The sequence below is a fragment of the Bos indicus genome, chromosome 16 (genome assembly GCF_029378745.1).
Source record: "Bos indicus isolate NIAB-ARS_2022 breed Sahiwal x Tharparkar chromosome 16, NIAB-ARS_B.indTharparkar_mat_pri_1.0, whole genome shotgun sequence".
Lineage (NCBI taxonomy): Eukaryota > Metazoa > Chordata > Mammalia > Artiodactyla > Bovidae > Bos > Bos indicus.
In genome coordinates, this window is record NC_091775.1 from 45,198,833 (window position 1) to 45,216,206 (window position 17,374).

The window sequence follows — 17,374 nt, forward strand, 5'->3', positions numbered from 1 at the left end:
ACTAAATGGAAAAGAGCTATCAAGTCATAAAAAGACATAGGAAACGTAAATGCATTCCTAAGTGAAAGAAGCCAGTCTGCAAAGGCTATATCCTGTATGGTTCCAACATAAGACATCCTGGAAAAGGCAAGAACTATGGAAACAGTAAAGACTAGTGGTTGCCAGGGGCTGAGGAAGAGAGGTGGAGCACAGGGAGTTTTTAGGGCAGTGAAACCACTCTGTATGACCCTGGTTCAGGAAGAGCCCCTGGAGGAGGAGGGCATGGCAACCCACTCCAGTATTCTTACCTGGAGTATCCCATGGACAGAGGAGCCTAGTGGACCATAGCCTATAAGGGTTGCAAAGAGTCAGACACAACTGAAGCGACTTGCCACAACATGGACCCTATGATGATGGATACTTGTCAACCCAGATTTATCTAAACACACAGGTGTCCAACACCAAGAGTGAGCCCTGATGTAAACTGTGGACTCTGGGTGATAATGACGTGTTAGTGCATTTTCATCCCAAGTAACAAGTGAACCATTGGTGGGAGGTGTTGATGATGGAGAGGGTTGTGCAAGAGTGGGAGCAAGGGTCACATTGAAAATCTGTATCTTCCCTTCGATTTTGCTATAAACCTAAAACTGCTCTAAAAATAAAGTCTTAATATAATTATGTAATTGAAAAATACATAAAGTAGCCCCTAGAAATGGCTTGCATCTTTTTTATATTAATTTTGTTATTAAGATGCAACATGGGGGGAAGGATAGATTGGGAGTTTGGGAAGATAACAAGGACCTATGGTATAGCACAGGGACTCTGGTGAATATTCTGTTAATAACCTAAATGGGAAAGAATTTGAAAAAGAATAGATCCATGTATATGTATAACTAAATCGCTTTACTGTAGACTTGAAACTAACAACATTGTTAATCAGCTATGCTCCAATATAAAATAAAAAATTTTTTAATTAAAAAAAAATAAAATTGTTAGGGGAAGCACACTGATTGAAACCACCCACCCTGGCCAGGCACCATAGTAACCATTTGCATGAGTTGTTTTATGACAGGAGATCCTGATAAGGAATAGGGAACTAATAAGCCACCACCAACCCGAAGAGTTCGGGAAAGGAGACACCGCGTGTCCGTCCACTTCCCAGAATCCCTCTCGCTAGCATCCATCTTGGCTGAGTGATGCGTGCACCACCAGGAAAGACTCTGAATTAGAATGCTTGGCCAAAGACCACCCGGAAACTAATCCCATCACCATAAAACCCGAGACTGCGAGGCACGTGGCAGAGCAGTTCTCCTGGGTTCTCTTACCCTACTGCTCTCCACCTGGGTGCCCTTTCCCAATAAAATCTCTTGCTTTGTCAGCAGATGTGTCTCCTCGGACAATTCATTTCCGAGTGTTAGACAAGAGCCCAGTTTCAGGCCCTGGAAGGGGTCCCCCTTTCTGCAACAAAATTATCAAAAACAGATGCAACACACACAAACTTCAACAATACAGAATTAGCAATGTCCTGCTTCTTCCAGGCAACCACTTGGGAGAGTTTTTTAGCTACTTTCTCTTGCCTTGGTCCCCACATCTTGAACCAGACACTAATGCGCTTACCTTCGAGAAAATGGAAAAGCCTTTCCCAACTGGTGCTGAGAAACCTTTCAGAGACCCTCTGCTCCTTATTAGGTGCTGTGTGCCTCTCTCCGTCCATCCCGCCTCCTCTTGATGACCCTTCATCACCCTTCTCTGATCTTCCCACCAGCCCCCTCATCTGGCTCAGGGAGGCTCTGAGCACCACCTGAGGCACAGTCTGGCCAGGCAGCCCAGCCTGAAGCACTCCAGTGGCTGGGAACAGTCCAAACTCTCAGGCCTCCTCCAAGCTGCACCTATCGCCTCTTCAGGTTTCCCTCCATTCTTCTCACCCCAGCGACAGCACACCCTTTCATGCTAGTGATGCTTGCAGTTTTTCCCAACTCCAACAAGCAATTCTGTGACCCTAGCTGTAGGACCAGCTGGGTGTTCCACCATTCAGCTCTACCTGGAGAGCATCACATCCACAGGTGAAGGGCTCAGTCCCAAAGATTGCCTCCCCGCTTCAGACACCAGCTCAAAGTCCAGGTTGTCAGCTATGCTTCTGATCAACCATCTGTAGATGGGAGGTTCCAAGATCCCTTCTTTGGGTCTGATCCATTTGCTCAATTAACTCACAAAAGTCAGAGAAACATTTTACTTATCAGATCACTGCTTATTACCAAGGATACAATTCAAGAGCAGCCCGAAGGCAGGTGTGCACAAGGCCAGGTGTGAAAGGACACAGGTCTTTCTTGCCTCTAGTCCTACTTTCCCCAAACCTCTGTGTTCTCCTGTCCTTTGTGTTTTAAATGGAGGCATCATGCATGATTGATTAAATCATTGCCTACCAGTGGTCGATTCAACCTCCGGCCCCTTCCTCCTCCAGAAGATTGAGGAGGGGGGCCTGAAAGTTCCAATCCCCTATCTTGGAGCTGGTTCCCTTGGCAACCAGCCCCATTCTTTGTTTACACAGCGCTTTTTCAAAAGTCACCTCATTGACATAACAAAGACACCCTCAATGCTGAGGAAATTCCAAGTATCTTAGCATCTCCAGGAACAGATGAAGGTGAAATACAGATTTCTGATTATAAATCATGATATCATAATGCTGTTCCCTCTCCCTGGAAAGCCCTCCTTTTCCCTCTTGACTCCCTACTTCTGGCAAGTATTCTTGCCCTCAAGCAGCAGACACCCTGAAGAGCACCTCCCTCTGCTCCATAGCCTTCTAAGCAGACCTCTGAGATGCCATGGTGTCTGTAGAGACCAGAAGTTCCATGGACCACTTTGTTGGGCCTGTTCCCCCAAAACCAGTGGGGTTCTGGGCACAGAGTGAGACCCTGGCACCAGCCCAGCATGTACATGGGGCCTAAAGCTTTCACATCTGAAAAGTTAGAAGTTTGGGGGGAAGAGACGAATGACTTTCTGAATGAAGCATGTGGGATCCCCCCTACCCCACAAAAAAAAAAAAAAAAAAACCCTCAAACTCAGAATCACTTATTAGAACGGAATCCAGGTTCCATGAAGAAAAAGTTTTCCTGGTGTTATGGGGTCAGGACATTGATATGAGTTAGCTAGTGTTTAGTGAAAGTGAAGTGAAGTTGCTCAGTCGTGTCCGACTCTTTGTGACCCCATGGACTGTAGCCTACCAGGCTCCTCCCTCCATGGAATTCTCCAGGCAAGAGTACTAGAGTGGGTTGCCATTTCCTTCTCCAGGGGATCTTCCCGACCCAGGGATCGAACCCAGGTCTCCCGCATCCCAGGCAGATGCTTTAACCTCTGAGCCACCAGGAAAGCTAGTGTTTACTGAGATCTTATTACAGTAGGGCCAAATGAGATTGCCTTTCTCACAGAGTCGCTAGTGACTGCATGGGTTGCAGGTCTGCCATTGAGCCAGCCCTGCCTATTGATAAGACAAAGCCATGCATTGCTGGCAGGATAAGGAAAAGCATTCTCAACAGGGCCTTAGTAGGTCTCAGCTGGTAAAGAATCCGCCTGCAATGCGGGAGACTTGGGCTCGATCCCTGGGTTGGGAAGATCCCCGGATAAGGGAACGGCTACCCACTCAAGTATTATGGCCTGGAAAATTCCATGGACTGTACAGTCCATGGGGTCGCCAAGGGTTGGACATAACTGAGTGACTTTCACCTCACTTTACAGAGTGGGAGGGACATTTAGTGGAATATTTAGTGACATTTTTGTTTTTTGGCTGCACAGCCCAGCTTATGAGATCTTAGTTCCCTCACCAGGAATCAAACCTGTGCCCCCTGACCTGGAAGCATGGAACCTTAACCACTGGACAACCAGTGGCACTTTTTAAAAATTCTGGTTGGACGCAGGGGCATTTGAGACCTTAGTTCCCTGACCAGGAATCAAACCCACCATCCCTACATTGAAAGGCGGAGTCTTAACCTCTGGACTGTCTTAACCTCTGGAAGTTGCACATATTTGAAGTGTGATTTGAAGCGGGTCTTTTAATATGCTTGGGATTGGGCAAGGATTATGATATCACAGTTTGGAATTAGAGGGTATAGTGAGGTAAGGCTCTGAAGGTAAAGAATTCTCTGGGTGTAAACTGTCACGATGCTTTCTGTTAAAGAATGTTTAGTGTTTCTTGAAAGTTCTTGGAGGGAACTAGATGTTATTTGTGGAAATGAAAAAATGTTGCCCTTTCTTCCAGTTCTACAAGTCATTAGCCTCTGCCTGACAGCACACCCTGAAAGGAATTCAGGATGAAGCACCCTGTGTTCTGGGTACATGGGCCTCTAGACAGTTAAGATGCATATCTAAGGAAGAATTTCCATGACCCCAGATTCTCTGCACTTGCCATGTAGAACAAAGCACTAAAATCATTAACTGGAGATATCTGGTTTTTGTGATTGGCAGTCATCTTTTACTAAGACGTAGGCTTCCCTGGTGGCTCAGTGGTAAAAGAATTTTCCTGCCAATATGGGAGATGTGGGTTCAGTCCCTAGGTTGGGAAGATCCCCTGGAGAAGGAAATAGCCACCCACTCAAGTATTCTTGCCTGGGGAATCTCATGGACAGAGGAGCCTGGCAGGCTACAGTTCAAGGGGTTGCAAAAGAGTCAGGCGTGATTTAGCAACCAAACAACAACAGCAAGGCTTGACTACATGTATTTCCCAGTCAAAAAATTTCATATACATTCTCCTCCAACTCCCAACTCTGGCAGTTTCTCAGAGCTAGCTGAGAGACTGTCTCCCAGGCTATAGTCCTCAGTATGATAACTGAGTAAAATTCAACTTACAGCTCTTATGTTGAGCTTCCCTCCCCCCCACCCCCCACCCGGTTGACTCTTGCAACTTACGTCTTTCTGGGCCAGTCTCCTGGGCGTAGTAAACCACTACTGATGAGGTCAGTCAAGTCTTCACCCAGCCACATCTTGGCAGGCAAGCCTTGGTCCAAGGAATGTGGCCAGGAGAGAGACAGGTGTGAAAAATGAAGAACCGAAAGGAGAGAAACTGTCAAACAAGACTCTGCCATTCCTAATCATGTGACTCTAGGCAAATAATCATTACCTCTCTGCATTTCAGTTTCATCAAAAAAGGAGGGAATCACGAAATTAATGCGAGACCCAGTGCTTAGTACAATGACTGAGCCCAAGGAATGCTCTGCAAGCCCCCTCCCTCCCATCACTGTGATCAGTTAGCTTGTCTGTGTTCCTTAAGTCCCTAAGTGCCACAGAAGATCCTACTATTTTCTGCCCCACCCCCACAGCTGGATCCTCCCCTCCTTCCAGTGCCTCAGGCCCAGCTAGCTCCAGATGCAACAATCTCACACTCACTCCTGCTGAGCAGTCCCTATTTAACAAGTGTTTGGGGAATTTCTCAAGACCATTATGTGGGAGATGAGAGCAGACTCTCCCTTCTTCTAATCTTTCTGCAGCTTTTCTTCTCCCTGGAACACAGCAAATCCCTGGATTTGCCTGGACCTGTTGCACCCGGGAGAGCTCCTTAAATACCAGCGGCCAGCCTTTGTCTTGTCCCTGTCTTCATCCCCACCACCCCGGCAGGAAAAGCAGGCTGAAAGCATCGTGGAGAGTCGGAGGGCAGGTGCCATCTGAAGTGAACCAACCATCACTGAGATGAGAGACATGAGTGACGACGAGAGCACTGGGGATACTGTGTCAGCCCTGGGGGTAAGCCTGCCCTGGCCGGGCACAGAGCCTGGAGGACTCTGGGCTGGGTGTCTGGGGAGAGTCGCTGATGCCACATTTGCTTTCGGGCACAGCACGGAGGGGTGCTTCTGACCTTCCTGAGAGCCAGGACCACCTGGGCTTCTGGTTAAAATGCAGGTTCTGATTTGAGCAGGTCTGGGAACTTCTCACAAGCTCTCAGGTGAGATGGCTCCTGCCAGTCCACAGACCTGGGAGACCTAGAGAAACTCTGGTTGCAGGGTCTTCAAGACAGTGGTCAGATGCTTGCAGAGTTTGGCTTCCAGGGGGACTTAAGCAGCTAGGCAGCACCCACTAGGCTGCTGGCTTCCATAATATGCTCCTCAAGATCCTAGTTGTGTTGCTGGACAAAATCTTGGCTTTCTCTGCCCCCTGAAGCCGAATAAAAAACATGGAGACAGAGTTTGGAAGAAATAGAAAGGTGGCTTTAATTCTCAGCCAGCAGAGAGGAGAACACAGTAGGTTCATGCCTCAAAAACTGTGCCCCCTGCTTGAGAAGTCTAGAGGTTTATATAAGATGAGGGCTTGCAGTCAGGAGTCTGTGACGAGGAACAAAGGTGTTAGGACCTTGATTTCTTTCTCTTGCATTGTTTCCAAGACAGTCGTAGGCTGGCGCCAGTAACCCAGTAATTGAGTCTGGCAGTTTGGTGGCTCTGCGGCCTTCTTTTTGATGTGTAACTACCAGGGGAAGGGTGTTTTAAGGGTAAACATCAGGATTTAAGGATAAATACAGGATGTATTTAGCATAGAGTCAAAGGATAATAGGTGCGAAATGTAACTCCTGCAGAGTTAGGGAGCAGAAAAGCAAACTTAGTTACAGACATACAGTTAAGAGCAGTTAAAGTAAAAAAACTAGGAATGTTCTGGCCTGCTTACCATTGTCTTGACCTTCTTTGTTCTCAGGAATGGGAAAGAAAAAAACTCATTCCTCTTTTATCCTTTTCACTGCAACGGTTAGAAATGTAAAACGTGTTATCTTGTCCTGGGACATCAGTGGCACCAGATTCTGGGGGATGCTGTAACTGCCCAGCCACAGACCAACTGGAGGCGAGGGTGGCACTGATTTAGAGACTTTGCTGATGTCGAGTAAAAACTACACTCACAACCTGAAAGTAGAGTTATTCTATTTGGTGAAAATGTTTAGGACTCCGAGCCTGGGAGACAGCATCTCAGTAGCTCTGAGAAAACTGCTCCAAGGAGGCAGGAGGGGAAGTCAGGCTACAAACAAGTTTGTAACAAAGGGAGCAGGCAATCTGAACATCGAAGATCAGATATTAAGTTAAGGAGTTTAGCGTTCTATACACGGGAAGCTGCAAGCCTCTGGGCTCACTGAATTCATTCCTTTCGTATGCACCTCAGCTATCTGGGGCTAAATCCTATTTCCTTGTTCACCTTAAGGAGTGAGGATGTGGCAGATGGCTGCTTCTTGCATTCCCCCAGCTCCTCAGCAATCACCGTGGGGGGTGCGGGGCAGCATCCATGGAGCCCTCATTCACGTTTGGAGGCCAGTAATCGCTGATGGCTGGGACATTTCTTGTTTGTTGATATGGCTGGAGATATCTTCACTTCACACTGTTATCTGTGATGCTCCCACCAAGGTTGATTTCAAACCACTGTAGGAAAAACCACGTGCTTCAGTGTAAAGTCGTGCGTTGCTCAGCGTGGACTTCCTGTTGGCACAAGGCTCTACCCCTATACTACTTTGAGCTTACAGTTCTGCGAGTTGTAGGTGCCTGATGCTGGAACTCACACAATTCAACATCCAAAAAAAAAAAAATTCCAATACCAAATTTTCAAATGGGCAGAGGATCTGAATAGACATTTTATTTCCAAGACATACAGATGGCCAACAGACACATGAAAAGATACTCAAGGTTGCTGATCATCAAGGAAATTCAAGTCAGAGCCACCAGGAGATATCACCTTATACCTCTCAGAGCAGCTATTAGCAAAAAGACAACAAAGAAGTGTTGATGTGCATGTAGGGAGACGGGAACCCTTGCACTGTTGGGGGGATGTAAATTGGTACAACAGTTATTGTTGCTGGCTGAAATCTTGGCTTTCTCTGCCGATCGAAGCTGAATAAAAAAAATACAGAGTGTGGGGGAAATAAAAAGGTGATTTTCATTCTCAGTTGGCAGAGAGGGGAACACAGTGGGCTCATGCCTCAAGAACTGTGCCCCCCACCATGGGGCACCTAGGGGCTTATATCAGATAAGGGCTCACAGTCAGGGGTCGGTGATGAGGAACAAAGGTTTTAAGATCTTGTCTCCTTCCTCTTCCATTGTTTAAAAAGCAGTCTTAGGCTGTCAGTAACCCAGTAATTAAGTTTGGCAGTTTGGTGGCTCTGGAGCCTTCTTTATGGTATGTAGAAAAGAAGAACTACAAAGGGAGGAGATAATAGCTGTGAAATGTAGCTCCTACAGAGGAGGCAGAAAAAGCAAACTCAGTTACAGACATGCAGAGCTTGGAGCAGTTAAAGTAAAAAAACTAGAAATGTTCAGGCCTGCTCACTGTTCTCTTTATCTTCTTTGTTCTCAGGGAAGAGAAAGAAAAAAACTCATCCCTCTTTTTCATTTTCACTGCAACGTTACGGAAAACAGTATAGAGGTTCCTTGAAAAATTAAAAACAGCACTACCGTATGATCCAGCAATTCTACTCCTGGGTATTTATCCAACAAAAATGAAAACACTAATTTGAAAAGATGTATGAATCTTTTCATATGTGTATATGTGTATATATGTGTTTATTATGGGATTTCCTGGTGGCTTGGTGGTAAGGAATCTACCTGCCAATACAGGAGACGGGAGTTCAATCTCTGGTCCAGGAAGATCCCCTGGAGATGGAAATGGCCACCCACTCCAGTATTCCTGCCTTGGAAAATCGCATGGACAGAGAGGAGCCTGGCAGGCTATAGTACACAGGGTCACAAAAGAGTCAGACACAACTTAGCAACTAAATAGCAACAACATGTTCACTGCAGCATTATTTACAACAGCCAATATACGGAAGCAACCCAAGTGTCCACTGATAGATGAATAGATGAAGAAGCGGTAGGAATTCGCTGGTGTTGCAGTGGTTAAGACTCCGCACTTTTACTGCCAAGGGCTTGGGTTCAATTCTTGACCAGGAAACTAAGATCCTGCAAGCCTTACAGCATGGCCAAAAAGAAGAAGTGGTATACACACACACACACACACACACACACAATGGAATACTTCTTAGCCATAAAAAAGAATGGAATCTTGGAACTAGACAATAATACTGTAAAATTAAATTTCACTTAACGCTAAGTGAAACAAGTCAGACAGAGAAAGACAAATCCTCTTATGATTTCACTTACATGTGGAATCTAAAAGGTGAAACAAATGAAGAAACATAAGAAAAGAGAATCAGAGTCATAGATACAGAGAACAAACAGGCAGTTGCCAGAGGAGGTAAAAGGTGGGAGGAAGAGAGGAACAGGTGAGGGAGAGTAAGAGTTAAAAAATGAATGACTCACTGGCATGGAAGGTACAATGTGGAGAGCAGAGTCTACAACTATGTAATGTCTTTGTAGGGTGACATACTGTAAGTAGATCATTTTGAAAAGTATAGAGATAGTCACTGGGTTGTACACCAGGAACAAACACAATGCCGTAGTTCAATTATGCTTCAAAAACAAACAAACTCATGGGGAAAGAGATGAGATGAGTGGCTGCCAGAGGCTGGAGAAAGAGGAATTGGATGAAAGTGACCAAAAGGTACAAACTTCCAGTTTCAAGAGAAATAAGTGCTAGGGGTGTAAAGTACAGCAAGGTAAATAAAATTAACAACACTGTATGTTACACATGAAGGTTGTTAATTGAGTAAATCCTAAGCGTTCTTATCATAAGGAAAATATTTTTTTTCTTTTTCTTTCATTTTGCATCTGTATGAGATGATGGATGCTCACTAAACTTATTGTGATAATTGTTTCATGATGTATGTAAGCCAACTCGTTATGCTGTACACTTTAAGCAGTGCTGTCTGTATGTCAACTCCATCTCAATAAAACTGGAAGGAAAAAAGTCATAATTTTCACTTTTTTTGAAAAGTTTCTTTTTTTTTTTTTTGGCTGCACAGCATGCAGGATCTTTGTTCCCCACCGAGGGATCAAACCCTTGACCCCTGCAGTGAAAGCGCAGAATCTTAACCACTGTACTGCCAGGGAAATCCCTGAAAATTATCCTTTAACACTATTAATATGAGGTCAAAACCATAGAGTCAGAGATGGGCAGTGGCATACCAAGGAATTTCAGCATTTATTCCCTTGCTTTTCATTTTATTTTAAAAAATTTTGTATATTTACTCACTTTTGTCTGTGCTGGGTCTTTGTCGCTCCGAGGGCTTTTCTCTAGTTGTGGTGAGCAGCGGTTACTCTCCAGTTGTGATGTGCAGGATTCTCATTGCAGTGGTTTCTCTTGCTGCAGAGCATGGGCTGTAGGGCGTCCGGGCTTCAGTAGCTGTGGCTCCTGGGCTCTAGAGCACAGGCTCAATAGTTGTGGCACGTGGGCTCAGTTGCCCCGAAGCATGTGGGATCTTCTCGGATCAGGGAAAGAACCCTTGTCTCCTGCACTGGCAAGTGGATTCTTTACCACTGAACCACCAGGGAAGTCCTATTCCCTTTTTTTTTAAAGGAGAAATTCACATAAAATTAACCTTTTTAAAGTGTACAATTTAGTTGCGTTTAGTACCTTCACAATGTTGTATAATCACCACTCTATCTGGTTCCAAAGCATTTTCATCACTCTCAAAGGAAAATTCACACCCATTAAGCAATCATTCCCCCTTCTTCTCTCCCCTCAGCCCCTGGCAACCACCCATCTGCTCTCTGTCTCTACGGATTTACCTTTTCTGAATTTCCAGTATAAGTAGAATCCTACAACATGTGACATTTTTGTGCCTGGCTTCTTTCACGTAGCATAATGTTTTCAAGGCTAATGTGGCTTGTGTCGGTACTTCATTTCTTTTTATAGCTACATAATCCATTGTGTGTATATATCACAATCTGTTTATTCATTCATCCATTGGTGGAAGTGTGGGCTGTTTCCACCTTCTGGTTATAGTAAATAGGGTTATTATGAATATGCATATTCATATCTCTGCTTGAATGCCAACTTTTTTTTATTCTTTTGGAATTAAAATATATTTAGGAGTAGAATTGCTGAGTCCTAAGGTAATTCATTTTTAACTTCTTAGGAAACCACCAAACTGTTTTCCAACAGCAGTTGCCCCATTTTACATTCCCGCGGGCAGCCTACAATGGTTCCAATTTCTCTGCATCCTTGCCCACACACAAATGAACCCTGAAGACAGTGTGCTAAGTGAAATAAGACAGTCCAAAAGACAAATCCTCCAAGATTCCACTTACATGAAACAACTAAAGCAGTCAGGTTCACAGAAACAAAAAGTAGAATGGAGGTTGCCAGAGCTGGGGAATGTTAGTGTTTGTTGGATACAGAGCTTTAGTTTGCAAGATCAGAAAGTGCTGGAAGTTGGTTGTACAACAGTGAATATACTTAGCACGACTGAACTGTACACCTAAAAATGGTCAATTTTATTATATGTTTGCTGTTTTGTTTTTATTTTTAACATGATGTGGGAAAAAAAGAGTTGTTTACCCAGGGTAATGTGTAACCAACAGAAGCCACTCATGTCCCTGAGAAGCCTCGTGATCCCCTGGCTTTCACCCATCTCCGTGATTCCCAAGGGTCACTCCCTTTAGAGCATGGGCACCCTAATAGGTGAGGTCAAATTCTGTTCTTGGAAAGAAAACTTAGGAACCTTGTAAGGTCTCTGAAGCTTACTCACCAGGTGAGTCAGCATGATTGGCAGCCTTTTGCCTTGCAGGCATCTGATAAAATCTTGGGCCTGATTCAATGACGGCAGAATCTGGCCTGAGGAGAGAGAAAGCTTGGATCGGGCATGTTCTCTCCTTCCTCCTTCCACCCACGTTGCAGAGTTGGGTTCCAATGGCCAGAACCCAGCAGGCCTGGGCAAGGTGTAGTTGACCCCACTGCGCACCAGGCTTGGGAAGTCTTGTGTCAACCTCTCAGACCCCTGCACCAGGAGTGCTGCCTGTGTGGAGGGCTGGGTGCAAGCCGGGACCTGTTAATTACTCCTTCCTTACCTAATCCTGGAATGGGGATGACCCAGAGCTGTCTCCTGCCTTCCTGCCCCTCCTTCCAATCAAACAGTGCACACACCCCTTGGTAGCAGCCTCGCTTTGTGTCCTCCAAGACATGTGCAGGTACTCTAATGCGATACACATGTTTCTAAGGAAACCCACCTTCTATAACATAGCATATAAATAAAGTACGGAGCTTAAGAGGAAAACAGGGTTGAGGCGGACCACCAGGCAATTTTAACATCTGAACACAAACAAAAGCAAATGCAGTCTAAAAGACAACAGCCTGAGTAAATCTCCACTGTTGTTTGTACCCAGCAGGCCACAGGGTTCTTGCTCGGTCCTTTAAAATGAGGGTCCTTAGGTGGTTTGCTTCTAGTAGAGAGCTGTTTCATCACAATTTAAAATCTGATTGAGAATCCACGGTGGTCCACTGGTTAGGACTCAATGCTTTCACTACCTGGGGCCTGTGTTCAACCCCCTAGTTGGAGAACTAAAATCCCACAAGCTGCACAGCTCAGTCAAAAAATCAAACAAACCTGATTTTGACTGTAATCAATTAAAGCAAACAAATATATCAGTTCAGTTCAGTCACTCAGTCGTATCCGACTCTGCAACCCCATGGACTCCAGCAAGCCAGGCTTCCCTGTCCATCACCAACTCCCGGAGCTTGCTCAAACTCATGTCCATCAAATTGGTGATGCCATCCAACCATCTCATCCTCTGTCATCCCCTTCTCCTCCTGCCTTCTATCTTTCCCAGCATTAGGGTCTTTTCCAGTGAGTCAGTCCTTCATATGAGGTGGCCAAAGTATTGGAGTTTCAGCTTCAGCATCAGTTCTTCCAATGAATGTTTAGGACTGATTTCCTTTAGGATTGACTGGTTTGATCTCCTTGCAGTCCCAGGGACTCTCAAGAGTCTTCTCCAACACCACAGTTCAAAAGCATCAATTCTTTGGCACTCAGCTTTCTTCATAGTCCAACTCACATCCATACATGACTACTGGAAAAACGATAGCTTTGACTATATGGACCTTTGTTGGCAGAGTAATGTCTCTGCATTTTAATATGCTGTCTAGGTTGGTCATAGCTTTTCTTCCAAGGAGTAAGCGTCTTTTAGTTTCATGGCTGCAGTCACCATCTGCAGGGATTTTGGAGCCCCCCAAAATAAAGTCTCTCACTGTTTCCATTGTTTCCTCATCTATTTGCCATGAAGTGATGGGACCGGATGCCATGATTTTCATTTTTGAACGTTGAGTTTTAAACCAGCTTTTTCACTCTCCTCTTTCACTTTCATTAGGAGTCTTTTTAGTTCCTCTTCACTTTCTACCATAAGGGTGCTGTCATCTGCATATCTGAAGTTATTGATATTTCTCCCAGCCATCTTGATTCCAGCCTGTGTTTCATCCAGCCTTCATCCAGCCAGTACATCCATTTTGCATGATGTACTCTGCATATAAGGTAAATAAGCAGGGTGACAATATACAGCCTTGATGTACTTTTTTCCCAATTTGGAACCAGTCTGCTGTTTGGAACCATGTTTGGAACTATGTCCAATTCTAATTGTTGCTTTTTGACCTGCATACAGATTTCTCAGGAGGCAGGTCAGGTGGTCTGGTATTCCCATCTCTTGAAGAATTTTCCAGTTTGTTGTGATCCACACAGGTCAAAGGCTTTGGTGTAGTCATTGAAGAAGTAGATGCTTTTCTAGAAATCGCTTATGTTTTCTATGATCCAATGGATGTTGGCAGTTTGATCTCTGGTTTCTCTGCCTGTTCTAAATCCAGCATGAACATCTGGAAGTTCATGGTTCATTTACTGTTGAAGCCTGGCTTGGAGAATTTTGAGCATTACTTTGCTAGTGTGTGAGATGAGTGCAATTGTGCAGTAGTTTGAACGTTCTTTGGTATTGCCTTTCTTTGGGATTGGAATGAACACTGACCTTTTCCAGTCCTATTGCCACTGCTGAGTTTTCCAAATTTGCTGGCATATTGAGTGCAACACTTTAACAGCATCATCTTTTAGGGTTTGCAATAGCTCAACTGGAATTCCATCACCTCCACTAGCTTTGTATGTAGTGATGCTTCCTAAGACCCACTTGACTTCAGGATATCTGGCTCTAGGTCATTGATCACACACCATAGTGGTTATCTGGGTCATGAAGATATTTTTTCTATAGTTCTTCTGTGTATTCTTGCCACCTCTTCTTAATATCTTCTGCAGCTGTTAGGTCCATACCATTTCTGTCCTTTATTGTGCCCATCTTTGCATGAAATGTTCCCTTGGTATCTCTAATTTTCTTGAAGAGATCTCCCATCTTTCCCATTCTACTGTTTTCCTCTATTTCTTTGCATTGATCACTAAGGAAGGCTTTCTTATCTCTCCTTGCTATTCTTTGGAACTCTGCATTCAAATGGGTATATCTCCTTTTCTCCTTTGCCTTTAGCTTCTCTTCTTTCTCAGCTATTTTTAAGGCCTCTGCAGACAACCATTTTACCTTTTTCCATTTCTTTTTCTTGGGGATGGTCTTGATCACTGCCTCCTGTACAATGTCACAAACCTCTGTCCATAGTTCTTCAGACACTCTATCAGATCTAATCCTTTGAATATATGTGTCACTTCCACTGTATAATCGTGAGGGATTTGATTTAGGTCATACCTGAATGGTCTGGTAGTTTTCCCTAGTTTCTTCAATTTAAGTCTGAATTTTGCAATAAGGGGTTCATGATCTGAGCCACAGTCTGCTCCCAGTCTTATTTTTGCTGACTGTATAGAGATTCTCCATCTTCAGCTGCAAAGAATATATTCAATCTGATTTTGGTGTTGACCAACTGGTGATGTCCATGTGTAGATTAGTCTCTTGTGTTGTTGGAAGAGAATGTTTGCTATGATCATGCATTCTCTTTGCAAAACTCTGTTAGACTTTGCCATGCTTCATTTTGTACTCCAAGGCCAAACTTGCCTGTTACTCCAGGTGTCTCTTGACTTCCTACTTTTGCATTTCAGTCCCCTTATAATGAAAAGGACATCTTTTTGGGTGTTAGTTCTAGAAGGGCTTGTAGGTCTGCATAGAACTGTTCAACTTCATCTTCTTCAGCATTACTAGTTGGGGCATAGACTTGGATTACTGTGATATTGGGTGGTTTGCCTTGGAAAAAACAGAGATCATTCTGTCGTTTTTGAGATTGCACCCAAGTACTGCACTTCAGACTCTTTTGTTGACTATGAGGGCTACTCCATTTCTTCTTAAGGGATTCTTGCCCACAGTATATTCAGATATAATGAATAATTATAATTCAGATATAATGGTTATCTGAATCAAATTCACCCTTTCCAGTCCATTTTAGTTCACTGATTCCTAAAATGTCGATGTTTACTCTTGCCATCTCCTGTTTGACCACTTCCAATTTGCCTTGATTCATGAACATAACATTCCAGGTTCCTATGCAATATTGTTCTTTATAGCATCGGACTTTATTTCCATCACCAGTCACATACACAACCGAGAGTTGTTTATGCTTTGGCTCTGTTTCTTCATTCTTTCTGGAGTTATTTCTTCACTCTTCTCCAGTAACATATTGGGCACCTACCGACCTGAGAAGTTCATCTTTCAGAGCATATCTTTTGCCTTTTCATACTGTTCATGGGGGTTCTCAAGGCAAGAATACTAAAGTGGTTTTCCATTGCCTTCTCCAGTCGACCAAGTTTTGTCAGAACTCTCCACCTTGACCCATCAGTCTTGGGTGGGCCAGTGAGTTAGACAAGGTTGTGGTCCATGTGATCGGTTTGATTAGTTTTCTGTTATTGTGGTTTACATTCTCTCTGCCCTCTGACAGATAAGGATAAGAGGCTTATGGAAGCTTCCTGATAGGAGAGACTTGACTGTAGGGGAAACTGGGTCTTGTTCTGATGGGCGAGGCTGTGCTCAGTAAATCTTTAATTCAACTTTCTGTTGGTGGGTGGGGCTGTGTTCCCTCCCTGTTGTTTGATCTGAGACCAAACTATGGTGGAGATGAAGATATCGGTGACCTCAGTCAAAAGGTCCCATGCACTCACTGCTACACTCAGAGCCCCTGATCCTGCAGCAGGCCACTGCCAACCCATGGCTTCGTCGAAGACTCCTGGACACTCACAGGCAAGTCTGGGTCGGTCTTTTGTGGGGTCACTGCTCCTTTCTCCTGGGTCCTGGTGCGCACGAGACACAAGAGTCTGTTTCCCTGCTGCTGCTAAGTCACGTCAATCGTGTCCAACTCTGTGCGACTCCACAGACGGCAGCCCACCAGGCTCCTCCGTCCGTCCCTGGGATTCTCCAGGCAAGAACACTGGAGTGGGTTGCCATTTCCTTCTCCAGGACTTACACAGGACTCCCTGTGAAAGTTCGTCTGCTCAGCGGCTCTATGATGGGGTTAATGGCAACCTCCTCCAAGAGGACTTATTCCACACTGAGCTCTGCTGCACCCAGAGCCCCTGCCCCTGTGGCAGGCCACTGCAGACCCATACTTCCACAGGAGACCCTCAAACACTCAAAGGCAGGTCTGGCTCAGTCTTGGTGGGGTGTCTGGGCCCTGGTGCACACAAGGTTTTGTTTGAGCCCTCCTAGCATCTGAGCTTCCCTCATAGTTCAGTTGGTAAAGAATCCACCTGCAATGCAGGAGACATCGTTTCGATTTCTGGGTTGGGAAGATCCACTGGAGAAGGGATAGGCTACCCACTCCAGTATTCTTGAGCTTCCCTGGTGGCTCAGCTGGTAATGAATCTGCCTGCAACGTGGGAGACCTGGGTTCGATTCCAGAGTTGGAATCCCCTGGAGAAGGGAAAGGCTACCCACTCCAGTATTCTGACCTGGAGCATTCCATGGACCATATAGACCATGGGGTCGAAAAGAGTCAGACACGACTGAGCAACTTTCACTTTCAGAGTATCTCTGCAGGGTATGGAATTTGATTCTAAATGTGATTTCACCCCTCCTACTGTCTTGCTGGGGCTTCTCCTTTGCCCTTGGACATGGGGTATCTTTTTTTCATGGGATCCAACATTCTCCTGTTGATGATTGTTCAGTAGCAAGTTGTAATTTTGGAGTTCTCACAGGAGAAGATGAGCGCATGTCCTTCTACTTTGCCATCTTGAAAGCAAAACCCCATTTGTTTATACACACACACACATATATATACATGCTGCTGCTGCTAAGTCGCTTCAGTCGTGTCCGACTGTGTGACCCCATAGACAGCAGCCCACAAGGCTCCTCTGTCCCTGGGATTCTCCAGGCAAGAATACTGGAGTAGGTTGCCATTTCCTTCTCCAATGCATGAAAGTGAAGAGTAAAAGTGAAGTTGCTCAGTCGTGCCCGACTCTTAGCGACCCCATGGACTGGAGCCTACCAGGCCCCTCCGTCCATGGGATTTTCTAGGCAAGAGTACTGGAGTGGGGTGCCATTGCCTTCTCTGATATATATACATAGGCTTATATATATATATGTATACA

General features: G+C 44.9%; 2 long non-coding RNA genes across 2 annotated transcripts; one reads left to right on the forward strand and one right to left on the reverse strand.

Annotated features, from left to right (window-relative positions):
• Positions 1-2,524: 2,524 nt before the first annotated feature.
• Positions 2,525-8,900, forward strand: LOC139176400 (uncharacterized). The gene is made up of 3 exons (XR_011560826.1): positions 2,525-2,620; positions 5,457-5,709; positions 8,287-8,900. It is a non-coding gene; the product is annotated as an uncharacterized lncRNA (long non-coding RNA).
• On the reverse strand, positions 6,853-10,790 carry LOC109570232 (uncharacterized). Its single transcript, XR_002182431.2, has 3 exons — positions 10,617-10,790; positions 10,081-10,390; positions 6,853-7,358 (listed from the first exon to the last, which is right to left on the reverse strand). It is a non-coding gene; the product is annotated as an uncharacterized lncRNA (long non-coding RNA).
• Positions 10,791-17,374: the final 6,584 nt, after the last annotated feature.